This window comes from Nipponia nippon, unplaced genomic scaffold (genome assembly GCF_047370975.1).
Source record: "Nipponia nippon isolate SJK-2023a ecotype South Korea unplaced genomic scaffold, ASM4737097v1 scaffold_9, whole genome shotgun sequence".
Taxonomy (NCBI): Eukaryota; Metazoa; Chordata; class Aves; order Pelecaniformes; family Threskiornithidae; genus Nipponia; species Nipponia nippon.
In genome coordinates this window covers 44,588,329-44,603,645 of record NW_028262413.1, presented here as the reverse complement: position 1 = coordinate 44,603,645, position 15,317 = coordinate 44,588,329, and positions in this window count along the sequence as shown.

The window sequence follows — 15,317 nt, the reverse complement described above, 5'->3', positions numbered from 1 at the left end:
CTTTACTGTATTATTTCGAGACAGTTCATAATTTTCTCAGCTGAACAAATGAAGATTTGTGAGCAAAGAAAGGCACTGACTGGGTTATGTAGTGCCATTGATTTTTATTCTCCTTGTTTCACAGAATACGCTTAAAAATCCTGCTGTCTCTGTGATGGGCCTTATTAGCACCCAGAGGATCTGGCATGAGTTGGATGGCAGTAATGCATGCCGTTCTGCTGCGCTAGAAATCTCAGCTCGTGGAGAAGGAGATGTCAAAGCTGACCTTGGGATAAATCTGCTGGATGTCCAGGTATGACCCAGGCAGTCAGGAGCTGGGGGTCTTTGTCCAGTGTGTGGGTTGGAATGAACCATTACACATCTGTATCTGCAAAAGAAACTGTGTCCTGAGGACTGCTGAAAGGGAACTCGGCTGCCGGTTTCGCAGGCGAGGCAGTACCTGTGCGGGAAACTGTGTCTCATTCAATAACATTTAATCCGGAGAAAGGTGATAGCAAATATTGGCATTTCCTTTCTATAAAGACAATGGCTTTTGTACAGGTTATCAAACCACCTACCCACATAACCTCCCTTCACTGTGGCTTTCAAAGCTTTTCAAGTTTGAAGAACAAAAAACCTAAGTGAATGATGAGGGTTTGGTTTAGTTTGTGAAGAGTGTTGGTTATTTCACCTTGCTATTTTGTGTCATTTGGGGATGCTTACACATTAAAAATTCCTGAAAAATAGGTTAACTGTAAAATGGTTTTTAAGATTGAAAAAGGGTAAGATTTGAAAATTGAAAACTGATATTTATTTGCAAAATTTGACCCAAATCTATTAATTAATTTAGTCCTCCTGAGACTGTAAAAGAGGTAATTAGGTGTTCACAGCAGAAATGATCTTACAGAACATTGCTATTCTATTTTATTGTCATTAAACAACAAATAATGAGCCACCAAGAAATAGGAGGGGAACTGCGAATGGAAGTTATGGCAAGATTCATTATTTCTGTATATATTCTTGAGGCTTGAATGAAATGATGTCTGTGGGCTAGAAATACAGGTCTTCCCATCCTTGGCTGATTCAGTCAAGTCTGGTATGGTAGTATTTACCTTTTAGATGCCTGTATCTTTTATTGGATCTTGATGCATCATCTAGTTCACATTAGTAATTTGGCTTTTTAATTAGCAGGGCTTCACTGGGGCCTGTTTGTCTCTCCTGCTGATGTCTGCATTATCTGTAGAAACACAGCCCCATGGGAAGATGGCCAGGAATGCCTAAGACCTTGTACAAAGCACTAAATGCTGTTTCTGTACCAGGAAAAAGTGAACAAAGCCTCTTATACCAATTTATAAGTTTCTGGGAACTTTCTGATTTCCAGGGGCGGAGGGGGGAAATCCACTACAACTAAAAAGGGGAAATACCTGTCCAGTTAAGATGAAAGAAGAACATACTTAAAAATTGTTTTCTACAAACTCACCCTTACAAATAGCCCTTCTCTTTGTATTCAACCCTATAAAAAGCTGCTGTTAAGGATTCCCATGCAGCAGAATTCCCCAAAGTGTCTCCATTCGATATACAAGTATTTCTGACCATGCGATTAAGGAGAGGTACAAATGCAGCCCTATCTTTGTCCTTGTTGTTTATTAATGCAGCAAGTGCTCACGCAACCTCTGCTCCTTCTGAAAGCCATAACTGGCCTGTGTGTTCTGGTTTGTATCTGAAGTGACAGGAATTACACAGTCTCACTCCACAGACCAAACTTTTCACACAGCTCTGATAGAAATGAGCCCCTGGGGACTTGCCAGATGCTGCCTTTGCTCTGTGAGACTCTGTGATGGCAAAGCCAGCTATCAGTTGTTAATCCCAACGCATCATACAAGACACTTTCTATTGCCTCCTGTAATGTTAATGCAGCTGGAATTCCATAAATCAAATCTCAGCAGTAAAAAGGTTAATAAGTTTACACTATATAATTGAAAGCCATATTGGTGATTAAAAGGATTTTATATATCAGTTTTCTGGGTCACCAACTAATTATTTTTGGTGGCCTGTAATAAAACATGGCACCAAAAGCAGATAGAGGCTGTAATCACATAATATATGGAAAAATGCATTTACATTTATTTGAGACAAGGTTGTGTATACCAGCTTGTTGAATAGCCTTTGAAGTATATCTTTCCTAGTTCGGAGACAATGGAAGAACTGCACGCTCCGCGTACTTGGTTAGGTTCATACAAAGTTATTGGATTGAGTTTTGAGGTCTGGCGCTCTCTCTCCAGAGCTAAGCCCAAGGGAACCAGCTGTCACCTGTGATGGAAAGGTTCTGCCAAGGCACTGGGGATCAGATTGCTATTATAATTCATTTTAATGCATTCTGCAAGTACTAATCATTTATTGGAACAGGATCTTCTGTAATAGGGACATGACTAGGAAGAGACAGAGGTGATAGATCATCCTTGCGTAGAAAGGATAGTTAAAAAAACAAACAAAAAAGAAACCTTCTGTACAAGGGGCAGGTGTGCACACATGCACGTGGGATCGGATATTCAATGTGGAGATAGAGAAAGATTGAACTCAAAGCTTGAACTGAAATCTCTATAGTAAAAAAGAAACCTTCTGTACAACGGGCAGGTACGTGTGTGTGCACGAAGGATCGGGTATTCGGTGTTGAGATAGGGAAAAATTGAACTCAAAACTTGAACTGAAATTTCTACAGTTCCATCAGGCTGAAATACCCTTTGGAGCCAAACACCCAGACACAGAGATATTTCAAACTCGGACCTCTGGTTTGCAGGTTGTATGTTTTAATGTAGTTCTCTGATTGCATCAAGAAGCATCTAAGGGCAAAGGCAGATGCTGGGTGTGCATGTGGATTTGCAGGGAGGTGCTGCGCGAGGTGTGTGTGTTTGCACAAATAGCTCACAGGTTACTTCTATAGTCTCCGGAGCCTCCTGTGGTCCTGTGCAAGGTAACACAACCACAGCCTGTGTTATGGTAAAGCAGCCCGCTGCTGATCTCAGTTGTTCTGCCTGTTAAGCAAAGGGCAAATCCCAGCTGGCAAACAGCACGATACGGTGAGCGCTGGGCACGATTCCCACCATCAGGGCAGGATCTGAGCTGTGATCAGAAACAAGTGACCTGATGTTCAAATCACTCCTGGACAGCGCTTGCAGAAGCACTTGGGAGAGCAGGACCTTCTGTGACAAGTACGTTTCTGTAATATTTCTTAGATCTTTTGGCTACACCTTTTTAATTGGCAAATCATTAACCCTTAAATGCCCATTGCATAGAAGCAGTGCCACGACATATTACACTGTAATGAGTAAAAGTTCAAGTCCTTTGCCACTAAAATTATTCGCTTGTCATGTACTATATCTAAATAGGAGCTTTTCCACACCGAAAAGAACATCTTTTTTTTGAATTAAGTTCTTAAAGTGTTTCCTAGCAGCATAGCTAAGGGGATACTCAGTTTTAAACACAGGCTGGGAAGGTTAAAAGTGGAATGGCAGTTGTGTGAGTAATGGCCTATGAGTCAGCTGCTGAACTTGACTTGACAACCTCCATGTCACCACCAAGTCAGAAGGCATTCGTGTGACAGTTTGAGGGTAAAGAAATAAAAAATAAACTGGTAGTTTCCACTGGTAGAAGGCCATATCGGGGCTTTCTGAACAACGACTGAGAAGGGGAAAAGTTAAGCAGTAATAATGCAAGTGAGGAAAGAGTGTGGATATGTATTTGAATTACCTATGTGGATGTAATGCATCAGGTGTACCCCTCTGAAGTTCAAAGGAAGAGCAATCTAGTTTAAGAGTCTGAGTGCTGGAGGGGCTGTCCTGGCTGATGCTGAGTAAGCCTCTCTCCCAGGGGTCTTTGCAGCTATAACTTGGTTAGATTGGATTTGAAGAATTTGGGGCTAAGGAAGAGCCAAATAACGCTTTTGCAATCTGCTGTTGTTACAGGCTGGAACAGCAGAATTGCTTGCCTTTCTCTCACTTTGTTCGGTCTCTCTCTTTGGGGAGATTTTTGTCACTGGATTGGTAATAGCAGGAAGTTGTTATTTTTTCACACATAAACAGCAGCAGAAAAAGTGCAGTCCTGTTTCAGCATCTAGGTGCTTGAAGACATCGTTGTTAAAATTGGCAAGGAGGGTGAGAAGCAAATCGAAAGGGATCGTGAGGTGACTTAGACAAAGCCTAGTAGTAAGGTAGCGCAGGGGAAGAGAGAGATCTCACGGCTTTCCTGGGAAAGGACTTCTGCCTCTGACACAGCTAATCCAGTTCTTCTGAATAATAAAATCACAATATCTAAACAGAGGGAAATAACGTGTTCTGCATAAGCATTCCTGTTCTATAACATTATTAGAGATAATGAAAAGAAATTTGAGCGTCCACTGTGTATAGTTCACTTCTTGGGACACGTATGTAATGGTGTTCTCTGGACGGAGCTTCTGTCTGATACATTTTAGGTAGCATAAGCAAGGAAGGAGAGGATCCCAAAAACTATTCTGTATCTGCCCTAGAACAAGAGGTCAGGACCATAATATGGCCTCTAGTACTCCTTGTCACTGAAATCCTTTCACTTCACGCTTTATTGCATAAGTTCAATATACTTTTCGGCTAAAGCTCTCCCGAGCACTTAGCTCTTTAAACTCCCTACTCAGCAGGTGGCTTATTTAAATGTGGCTGTCAGGTTGGCCAGTGGCCAAAAGCGGATGGCTCAATGCGTGAACCGCACTGTTTGGGTTTAATTCTGCTCTTGTTTCTGCCAGCAAAATCCTCCTGGCTCCGGTGGGGTTGTGTGGGGTACAGGCGAGTGCAATATAGGGCTGTCTGCTCAACTGTTTGTCAAATAAATCTATGGCCAGTCATTTGCATTATGTCAGCTAAACATTTGCCTGGCACTTTCGCATGTGCGAGCCAAAGAGGAATTCTGGATTGTTTGAAATGAAAAGTATCGTTGTCAACTCTCACTTAACCAATAAGCATTTCTTCCGTAGTGTGTAAGTAACTTATTTTGTAACCCACGGCCTCAAAGAGGAAATGTAAAGTTTCTCTAAACATTCAGTACAAATGAGGATATTAGCTGCTTAATTGATTCTTCGAAATTCGGGTCTTATGGCTGAAAAGCGAGATGGAAGGAGGGAGGAAGCACATGGTTTAAATTAACTATATGGAAAATAACTGCTGAATGATAAAAATATATTATAAAAGTAAGCAAACCTGTTTTCCCTCTGCCTCTCCGTTAAATGTGTCAGGAAAGGGCCTTTACAACTAGGTGGTAATTAGAGAGGAAAAAGCAGTGCTGGCAGAGCAGTCAATCTATCACATCCTCTAAAGCCTAAATGTTACCAGCAATTAAACAAGTTAGTAGGGGAAAAACTTGACAAGCAAGTTTTATCACAGAATCATCTCGGTGGCAAAGTATGTGGGGCACTCTTATTAGATTCCCTCATGCAACCCCAAAGATTTAAAATCCAAACCCAGGAATGCACATTCAAACCAAAGTGACTGTTTCGTTTCCCAGACTACCCAGGCGCAGGGAAGATTAGAATGCTAAAAATAAAACAACCTTTCCCACCTCCCCCTTCCTCACCCCTCCAAAGTCAAATCTGTCCAGGTTGACTGCTCCATTAAATTCAAGAACAAAAAGTTATAAATTGAACATACGGAGAGCAGTGCCTTTTCTTAAAGTGATGTTTCCTCACCTTAATGGATTTAGCTATGGCAGGGAGTCAGAGAGAAGCTGTCTTAACTAAATCTTTGACTGATTATGCATTTTTTTCTATTCATACAAGATAGATTCATCATTCCAATTTGTCAAGCTGGCAAAGTTCCAATTAATTACACCAGGAAAAGCTCAAGCTGCATTAGGCCTCTGTCAGGCCTAATCTAGTGCCTCATTTACTGGAGCCCCAAATGAAGAGATATCAGAGGTGTTGTTCCTCTTGGTACTTAATTTGATGAATGCCCTAGCAGCACGATTGGTGGCAGAGGTGTATATGTGTGTGTCTCTTCATCAGCCACCACTGCTGAAGTCGTCATGCTTTCTCTACTAATTTGAGGGCTCATCTGTATACTGGATGTTTTTTTGGAAGGCCTATTCTTCATAGATATGCCAGAAGGTTTCTTCTGTGTGTGCATGTGTCTGGGTGTGTTTCCAGATATGCTGGACCTGATTCTGATCGCAGTGATGTAATGAGATGGGATTCAAGGCTTTATATGTAAATGTAAAGCAATAGAAGTTAGATTGGATGCTATAAAGGGGCTATAAATGTTGACATCCTTCTTGCTGTGTGTTTGCAGAAGAGCAGCAGCTTTGCATGTTGCTTCATGTAGTGCTCATAAGAAAGTGTGGGTTACCCTCCACAATCCACTGTAAAGAAGTGTTCAAAATACTTGAACGATTTGTTTGCTATATGGATGTGAATCTTTGCTATAAGTACATACATGCTGTATCAATACAGTGAATAAGTATATGCAGGTACAGATTAGACTTTCTGACACCACACCGGTGGGCTACTATTGAATGTATGCATCCAAGACTAATTCTTAAATATTTTACAGTAAAGACACTATGGACCAAGAACATATGTTTCTTTTCTGCAGCACTTTACGTACGAATTATTCAGCATAAGGTGCCAGAATGCCAATATGTTTAGCTTACTTTTGGCTTTTAACCACTGCTGTGATTAAAGATGTAACTGCAGCAATGCTGTCACTTTGCACATAGGTTTAGGTGTCTCAGAAAGGATGCAGCATTAGCCAAGAGTAAAGTAGCTGTGTACTTTGGCTGAGTATAGTACTAAAAGTCTTCATTTGCCAGCAGTTACCATGCTGGGATTCTGAGTTTATTTTCCACTGACTATATTTGAGGGACTGGTGTGTGCAATGATGATTTTTAATGGCAGCTATCAGACATGCATATGGTGCTCAGTGGGAGACTGTATTCAGAACAACCAAGGAGAGAATTGATGCACTGATGACTGTAGCATGACAACTCCTCTGTAGACAGTTTGGACCTCAACTGGTGCTCACTTTTGGAAGGGAGGCCTTTGTCCTGGGAGTTTGTATCTGCTAATACATCAAATTTGCATCTGCCATTAGTGTGTCAAAATGAAGTAAGCCCAGTTGTGCTGGAAGAGGGATAATACCCTAAATCTTTTAGGTGAGATTTTGTAAGTGTTCCTGTTTTGATTCAGGACAGAATCAAATAAGGAATTTAAATCACCATGGGAAATGGTGAAGATAGAGCTAGACTGCAGTTGAAATGATCTCTTTTCACTCTGCACAGGAAGATTTTTTGCTGGACATATACATTTGAGGTTGGTTCTTAAATGTTCTGCTTAAAAAGTCACTGTGGACCAAAACCATATGTTTCTTTTCTGCAGTACCTTATGTATGAATTATTCAGCATAAGGTGCCAGAATGCCAATATGTTTAGCTTACTTCTGGTTTTTAGCCTTATGTTTTATGTCAAGCAGGTTGTTTAAACTCACCTGTTGAACTTGAAATAACTAGAAGCCTTCGTATAGTCGGGGACAGGCAAATCTTAGTGGGTTATGTGAGCTCTAGTAGTTTCCAAGTCTCTAGACTGGGCCTTTGGTGGTTGTATTTGTACCCACATGCTATAGGCTGGCTTGGTTTTGCACCCAGCAATTCCTTTACATTTGCTGGTATTTGTGTTTGCTTTACAAGCCTGCTGGGGTATTGTGTGAGTGGTTTCAATGTATATTAATGCCAGTAGGTACCTGAGGCTCTCCTAAGCTGTCAGGGGCAATGTACCCACTCTAGGTGGAGGTTGTCTTGGCTGGTTCTTTTTCATATGCACCACCAACATGGTGTTGGAGCAAGCTCTGTCCTTTAGAGAAATGAGAAATGTGAAATGTATGTTTGTCCTTCTGTTGAGGAGATATGAGGTTGGAGGCTCAATGGATATGTCCATGGGCTGTCGTCTTCTCTAGTTGTGTACTGATTTACCTAGGGGCTTAGCAGAAATGTGTCCGCGGAGCTGTATTGGACTCGTACTGTTACAAATGAAAACTAACTGGCCACAAAAGGGAATGTACATAACATACTACCGAAGGACCATACTCACCCTTGTTCTGGGCACCAAAACGAGGTTTATTCACTGCTTAAGTCCCACTTAACTTTTCAAAATAGAGCCTATGCAGTGCAGTGATCACACTCAGTGGCTTAAAGACTCCAATGGCTCCTGAGTCTTTTAGACAAGACAGAAGTGATCTCTTATGGACACCAGCAGTCCTGAAAAGACCATAATCCAACAGATATTTCTTTCTGCAAGGATGTGACCCAGAAAGCTCTTGCTTGTATTCTCAGAGAATTTTCATCTGCATCCAATGCGAAATTCAAACTCCACAGTAGTTTGGGTCATCACACTAGCGTCTATCTCTGAGGAATGATTACAGATGATGAGTTATTACCTTTAAATAAGGGGTAATTAATGCTTCCCACTTTGACTTTAATGAAAGGATTTCCTTATTGGGGGGATAAGGAATATATTGTATTAGTAATGCCCCTTTGGGAGTTATTGGCAGAAAGTCTGCGGTTAATAATTTGGAGTAACAAATAAATGTGGGCAAGTTGTGATATAAGTATAGAAAAAGAGGTGTCAAATTATTCATTATGAATTATTCTGCCAGTTCTAATAATAACCGAGCTGTTGAGGAGGAAAAGAAAGCTAGATCTGTCAGTGCAGACAGACCCTTTTGCAGTAATTCTATCCCTTTCAAATGGAAAAATATAAACTTCCTCTGAGAACAGAAAATTAGATAAGACAAGAAGAATGGGATCCCTATTCCAAATCCATTTTTTTAGCTTAATGTACACTAATGGATAATAAAAGATGGTTGATTAATGAATGACTGATACACCAACCAGCTGAAAAAACACATTTTGGCAGTCAGCACCTGCAAAATCCATAGGTTAAAGACAAATTCAACCTCTGTCACTGCTCTCAATATGGTCAGGTGCCCTTATCCAGGTAGAATTGTATTATGAGGAAAGGCCAGACTCTGTGTGTGTGTATGCGTAATATATATATGTATGTGTGTACATATACACACATTGCTGACTACATCTTTAAGGCAGATTTTGGGAGACTGTGTTTACATGCGATACCTGAAGAAGCTTGATTGAATGGCAAACTGGTGTCTGGCAACAGGGGTGCAGGTCTGGGACTCGAGAGAGATCGGTCCCATTCCTGGCATACCCACAAGTTGCCATCTGACTGCAGACAGGTTCTTGCTCTCCCCTTGGGCTTTTTCTTTTCCCTTCCTCGAAGGTGGCGGTGAAACATCGTCCATTAGTAGTTACAAGCTGCTTTCTTACCTTTTTGTTAATGACAAGTGTAGCTGGTGCTTTTTCTGAGGATGGTATAATTAATACTGATGTATCAACCTCCGTGTCTTCGTGAGGGATGCTCTCCTGAGCCACCAAAGCTGAAAATGAGCAGAGTCTCTTAACCCTTCTGCGTTTGGTAACTTGGTCCCAAACTCTCTGAAGGTACTGAAGGAGAGTTTGCTGAGCTTTGCTAACTTCAAAGACACAGCACAGCCTGAGCCAAAGCAGTTAATCTGAAATCATGTGAGTTGAAAGAAAATAATTAGAAGATTTCTGTAGGGCTTTGCCATGTTTGAATATATTGCCTTTAAATATGTGGGAGGAAAAAAAAATATCTCTGCCGTTCGATGCTTGGTCAGGTTTAACACTCTCATGTCAAAGGGTCTGAAAACACCAATAGTCTTTACTGATGAACCCTTTTCTAAAATATTAATAAATTCACCTGGCAGCCTGTATGTCATCCCTGCTTTGTCTCTTGCACACTGTGTTCACGTCTGATTAAAATGTGAGCTGTCCAGGGCAGGACCCGTGTGCTCAGTGCTGGCTTGCTTACTGGTGCTGTTATAAATAATTAAGATAATTATGCAATATGTTTATGACAACTGACTGCTTTGGGTCGGCTTCTCCGAGGACTCCAATCATCAATGAAAATTCTGCAAATGGAGGGGTTTGCAGACTCTGGCGCCAAAGATGGATTACCTAGAAGCTTTCAGAGCTATAAACAATGCACTTTCCATTTGCCTCTCCATACTGTATGGACTTAATCAGAAACTGTAATTTTATAGTGCGAGTAAATGGGTGAGAGACATCAACAGCATGAGTGAGACGGAGGCATTGTCTTTTGCGATGCCAAATCCCAGAATATTAAGAGTTTGCCAAAGGCATTTCAGAGATAGGTTTCCTATCTTCATCAATAATTTAAAACATTCCCAAGTCTCCTCTGAGTAGCTCAGAATAAGAGCTGAAGGCATGGATGTCAGAAGGCAGAGTGACTCCCAATTAGTCAGGTAGAGTGCTTTCTTGTTGAGTCAGCCAGGGCAAGGGTGGCTATAAAACCCAGGCTTAAGTCCTTATAGATTCCTTAATAGTTTTTCTTCTTTAAATCTGTGGTAATTTGTAAGAGATGAGTGGGCAGTCCAGTCCCTAATCCACTGGGGTACTCATTAGTGCCACTGCAAAAACACATGGGCGATTGTGTAAGTTGGTGGATAGAGCTGCTAACAGAAAATGGGCTGGAGAATCAGCACCATATTGTACATGAGCGAGACCCAGAAAGAGGTAGCAGCTTTTAAAACCTGCTGGAAACCGTGGCATGACTTGGGGGCATTATCAGCCAAGGAGAGTTTGCAGTGATGCCTTCTAAATTGGTGCTTCTTTTTTGAAAGCATTGCCATTAAGATTGCCATGTATACGTGGAGTTACGAGGAAGTGACGGTATTTTGTTCCTTGCACGCGTGGCTCTTATTAGAACATTTTGGTGTCATGCAGAAAATTGCTTGTGGGCCCCTAAAACTGGGTCACATGAATGAGTTATCCTGAATCAGCCAATTTGCAGCAACTCTCTGGCTGTGTCTATCTGGATGTGTCATAAAACTCTGGAGCGTGCTGTCTATTTTTGAGCATGCTAAACGTGTTTATTTACCACACAGCTTATTGTGCACTAAACTCATCCACATGGCAGGCAATTTTCTAGTGCTTAGGCCACTATTTGACCCAGCTGCCATGGAGAAGGCTATATTAAGTCCAGCTGATCAGGGCTGTCTCCACGGTGGAACAGGAAATTAGTCTCTATAGCTATATGGCTCCGTCAGCTTTCCTACACATTTCACACAACTAATTTCCTATAATGTGCAGCTTTTCCTACCATTCTTTTTTTGTGTGTGTGTGTAAGATTATTTTTATATTGCATTCCCTGATGTGGTATTCAAATCTTAAGCCTGACGCTAATTACGTATTATTTTATTTTATTTTTTTTTTACTTTCTCCTGACACTGCTTTACTGCACCTGCTTATGCCTTAGTGCTTTTAACTGCATGTGATTCCATCCAAAGCATGCTGGTTCCTTGCACTTGGGTTGGAATCGTGTTTTGCTGCACACTTCTACATTTTAATCACAGCTTTGCAGTGCTTGTCTGGCCCAGTGGCAGCACTCGACTGTGAAGCTTTCCTCCTTTGAAAAAACACTGATTTTTCAAAGCTGTCCCTTGTACTGTTGAGATCAGATTTAAATACCAGGTTACTAAGAAAAAGTTGCAAATGCCTTGAAGACTGAAGTTTTAGAGATTAGAGGAGCCTCTGGAAAACTGCAGGTTAAGAGAGGATGGGATTGCAGTGAAGTGGGGATTTATTTCCCCCTCCCATAGGCTTGTGTTCCAGCACTGACTTCAGTCATCACGCAGAGCTGCAGATGTTGTTGCCCAGGCCTCGAGTCCTGGGTCCTTGTTACATCTATATAACATCAGGAATCTCATTCCAAGAGGAACAGATCTTCAGCTCTGCAACTCAGATTTTCAAGAAGCGGGGCATTTTTATCAGTGCTGCAAGCTGTGATACGGTGTCTAACACGTGGCTTGAGCTGTCTGTGTAGGCAAAGCCCCTCCATGCACGCTCATGGCAAATAAAAGGTAATTGATGGATCTCAGATTAAAACTCCAGTTCCTTGATGCTTCAGGTTTTGTCACTGTTTTGTTAATATGACAGAATTTAGTCAACTGCAAAATATGGTTTGATGTTCAATCCCTTTCTCCTGTGTCCTTAAACTCTGGTGAAACTATGTGATCCTTGGCAGGACCAAATTCTCATCTAAATTGCACTGCTTTCAGTCTAAGGCAATTCCTCTACACTGCATGGATTCTGTCCCTGCTCTTCCCTGCTGTAGAGTGCCAACTTGCCTATGCTTTATGCCTTGGGTTTTACTGATCGGGTGGCTGGAGAGCTGGTAATATGCCACTGGGCCAGTGGCTTAATGCAGGAATTACTGGAAGCAGCAATCTTGGAGTGCTTTTTATGAGGATAACAAGGCTTTTGCAGACATAAAAAGCAGGAGAAATGCTTATTAGTTATGGGGAAGGTGAAAGGCTTAGAAAACTGATTAGTGTAGCAGTGTGGTCAGATTGAAATGAAAGCTCAGTGGCATAATCGTTAATTGGGTGCTTACTTACCTACTAATTTGAGCTTGGATGTCAGCAGTACTGCACTTCATCTCAAACCAGAGGTCAGGCTTTAATGCTACATCATAAATTACGTAAAGGCACAACACTAACAATTAGATAATTATGGAGACCCATGCTGTTGCAATTTAACTGGGCAAGTTCAGGGCAATCATGACAGGAATAGTGCTTAACCCTGAATCTGCTGCCTTTCTTTCAACCTGACAGCCAAATATATGTGGCCAAGGAGGTACCCAGTCGTCTGGCAGCCCACAGGTTAAAAGCATCTTCTCCTATTAATCAGATTCATCAGATGGCCTGGGCGAACTCTGAGGCAATATTGCAAAAATGTTAATTATGGTTCAGAAAGAAAAGCCTGTATTTCAATCTACAGGAGATTCTGGGCAGGGCAAAACAGTCAGAACAGTTTTTGTGTGCAAAGCACCATTGTGGGTTTTTTATTTGTTTCTAAGCCAAGCCTATGTATATGTTTGGTTTGTTTACTTTGCTAAAATAAACCACCAAGCCAAAAAAAGGTTATCCGCAGGGATCTCTTTGCATGCATCCATGCTGCACAGGACAGACCCACAAAACCTCACGTTTTGTGTACTGCAGTCATTCAATTGCCTGCAGCCTTGTGCTGGTATCTGCCCAGCTGGTAGCGCTGCTTTCTGCGCGAGAAGTAGCATTGTAGAGCAGAGATGAGGCCATTGCAGAGAGTGGCTTGTCCCCAGCTGTGTCCCTGCTACAACCATGCTAGAAGGCACTTTGCCCAGCTGCAGCCTCTGGTGATTCTTGCCCATCAGTCCCGAGAGCATTCACCGTGGCTCCTCTTGATGCCCATGATGGCTTTAATGGGGAAAGAGTTCAATCAATGCCGGACACTTGAAAATTCAATCCACAGAAGAGATATTGAAGATCAGGGTGGAAAACATCGGTTAGGTGGATTGGAAAGTGATTGACAGCAGGATGAAATTAATAACGTGTGGATCTTGGGTTGTTCAGCCACATGGTTTCAGACATAAGCAACGTACCCTCATCTGGAAACATGTAATGAACAGTGATTTCCGTGGGGTGTTAGAAGCCTACAGGCTTTATTGGATTTAGACCTAGGACTTTTTTCAGTGCTGTCCTTTTACTTTTGTTCCTGGACCTTTTGGCAATCAGGTAAATCACTCACACCATATTTTATTACCTCTGTAAACATTGAGGTTTTGCTTGTGCTCTGGGTTGGGCTGAGTAAACTCTGTGCACAAAAAAATAAGAACTGCCCGCTGGCATTTTGGCACTGTTTTCCTTATTGAGGACATTTCATATAATTCAAGAAGAAAAATGGTCTTTTGAGGAAGTATCTCCTATTAATAGTAATGGTGTCTTATAGCGTACTGTGCAATGATGTCATATGCCAACATTTTCATTCCTGGGTTGAGGGATTGAGCGTGTGCGTTAAATTTAGCAATCTCTTCCTTTAGCCTTGGTAGCTAAAATTCCTTCAGGTGCTAAGTCTGTTATAAAAGTGCTAGGAAACCCTTAGCTGTGGCACACTGCTTTGAAAAATAATCCTATAACCTTTATATATATGCTGCAATATAGCATGGTCAAGTAATGACACATCTGGTTACGTATTATTAAGGGTTGAGTTATGGTATAGTTTTTGTTTTAATTAGTCTGTGATAAACAAAAACTCAGGGCCTGTTCTGCTCTGGTAGTTCTCATTTTTCCTGCAGCCTTCCTTGCCCTTATGGGTTTATTAGTGTAGAAAAAGTGGCATGTCGTACTTGCAATGTCTAGACTGCTGTGGTAGACCAAGCAGGAGGCTGTAGACTTGGTCTGAGCCAATTGTCCATAATACAGTGCTGGAGCGCTCTGGGTAGGTCTATGTCGCATCTAATTTGGTAGCCAGAGGCTATCCCCGTGCCTGTATTCATGAACAGCCCTGCAGGACAGGCTGCATGGTGCCTGAGCCAGGTTGTCCCCTTTTGGGGTGCTCTGCAAAGCATGGGGAGAGGAGAGGGACCTCTTTGCTCAGGCTGCTTAAGAACTGGATTTTTTTTTTTTTTCTATTGGTACTTTTTAAAGGGAAAAACAAAACTGGACTTTGCCATGGGCTGGGCTACACCTGGCTGTGTGGGTCTGGAGAGCCCCGTGCAAAAGTTACTCAGTTCAACAGTGACCAGGAGGGATTTTCTGGCCTTTATAAAGAGATAGCTCAGGGTAGGGGCACCAGCGTTCCCTTCAAGCAGTAAAATCAGTCCTGTTCTTTGGCTGCTGTCCTCCCAGCGCTGCCCAGGGGAGAGCTAGGGCAACGGGTGTTGGGAATGGCCTGGTGCTGTACAGGGTTATGCTGGGTCTGAATCAGGGTCTTAAAAAGCCTTTAATGGGTTGGAAATGATCTTCAGTGCAGGGGACATGCAGGAGTAGCCTAGAAGGCATGTTGACAGTTTTGCCCTACTAATAAATTTGACACTGCTCTCCTGCAGCATTTGTGGGTATTTATTGCCGTACATCATGGCATGAGTCCTTTTCCAAAGGGGCTGCTGCCTTCGGTCCGTGACAATCTGATCAGTGCTTTAGACCATGACATAAAAAGACCAGCAATTCCTCCTGGCAGGCCTTACTAGCAAAAAGCATTTTATAAATAAACCCTCTTATGGGGGTTGCAAAAGAAAACTCTGTCCTTAAGACGGTGCAGACCCAAATGCCTTCAACTGCAGGCCAAAAGGAACTGCTGTATTTACACATGTAGTTCCTGTGCAGATCCCCGTGTAAGCAGTTGTTCACAGCCAGCTTGAGGACGTGGCCTGCAGATTGTTGCTTGCCCGGACAG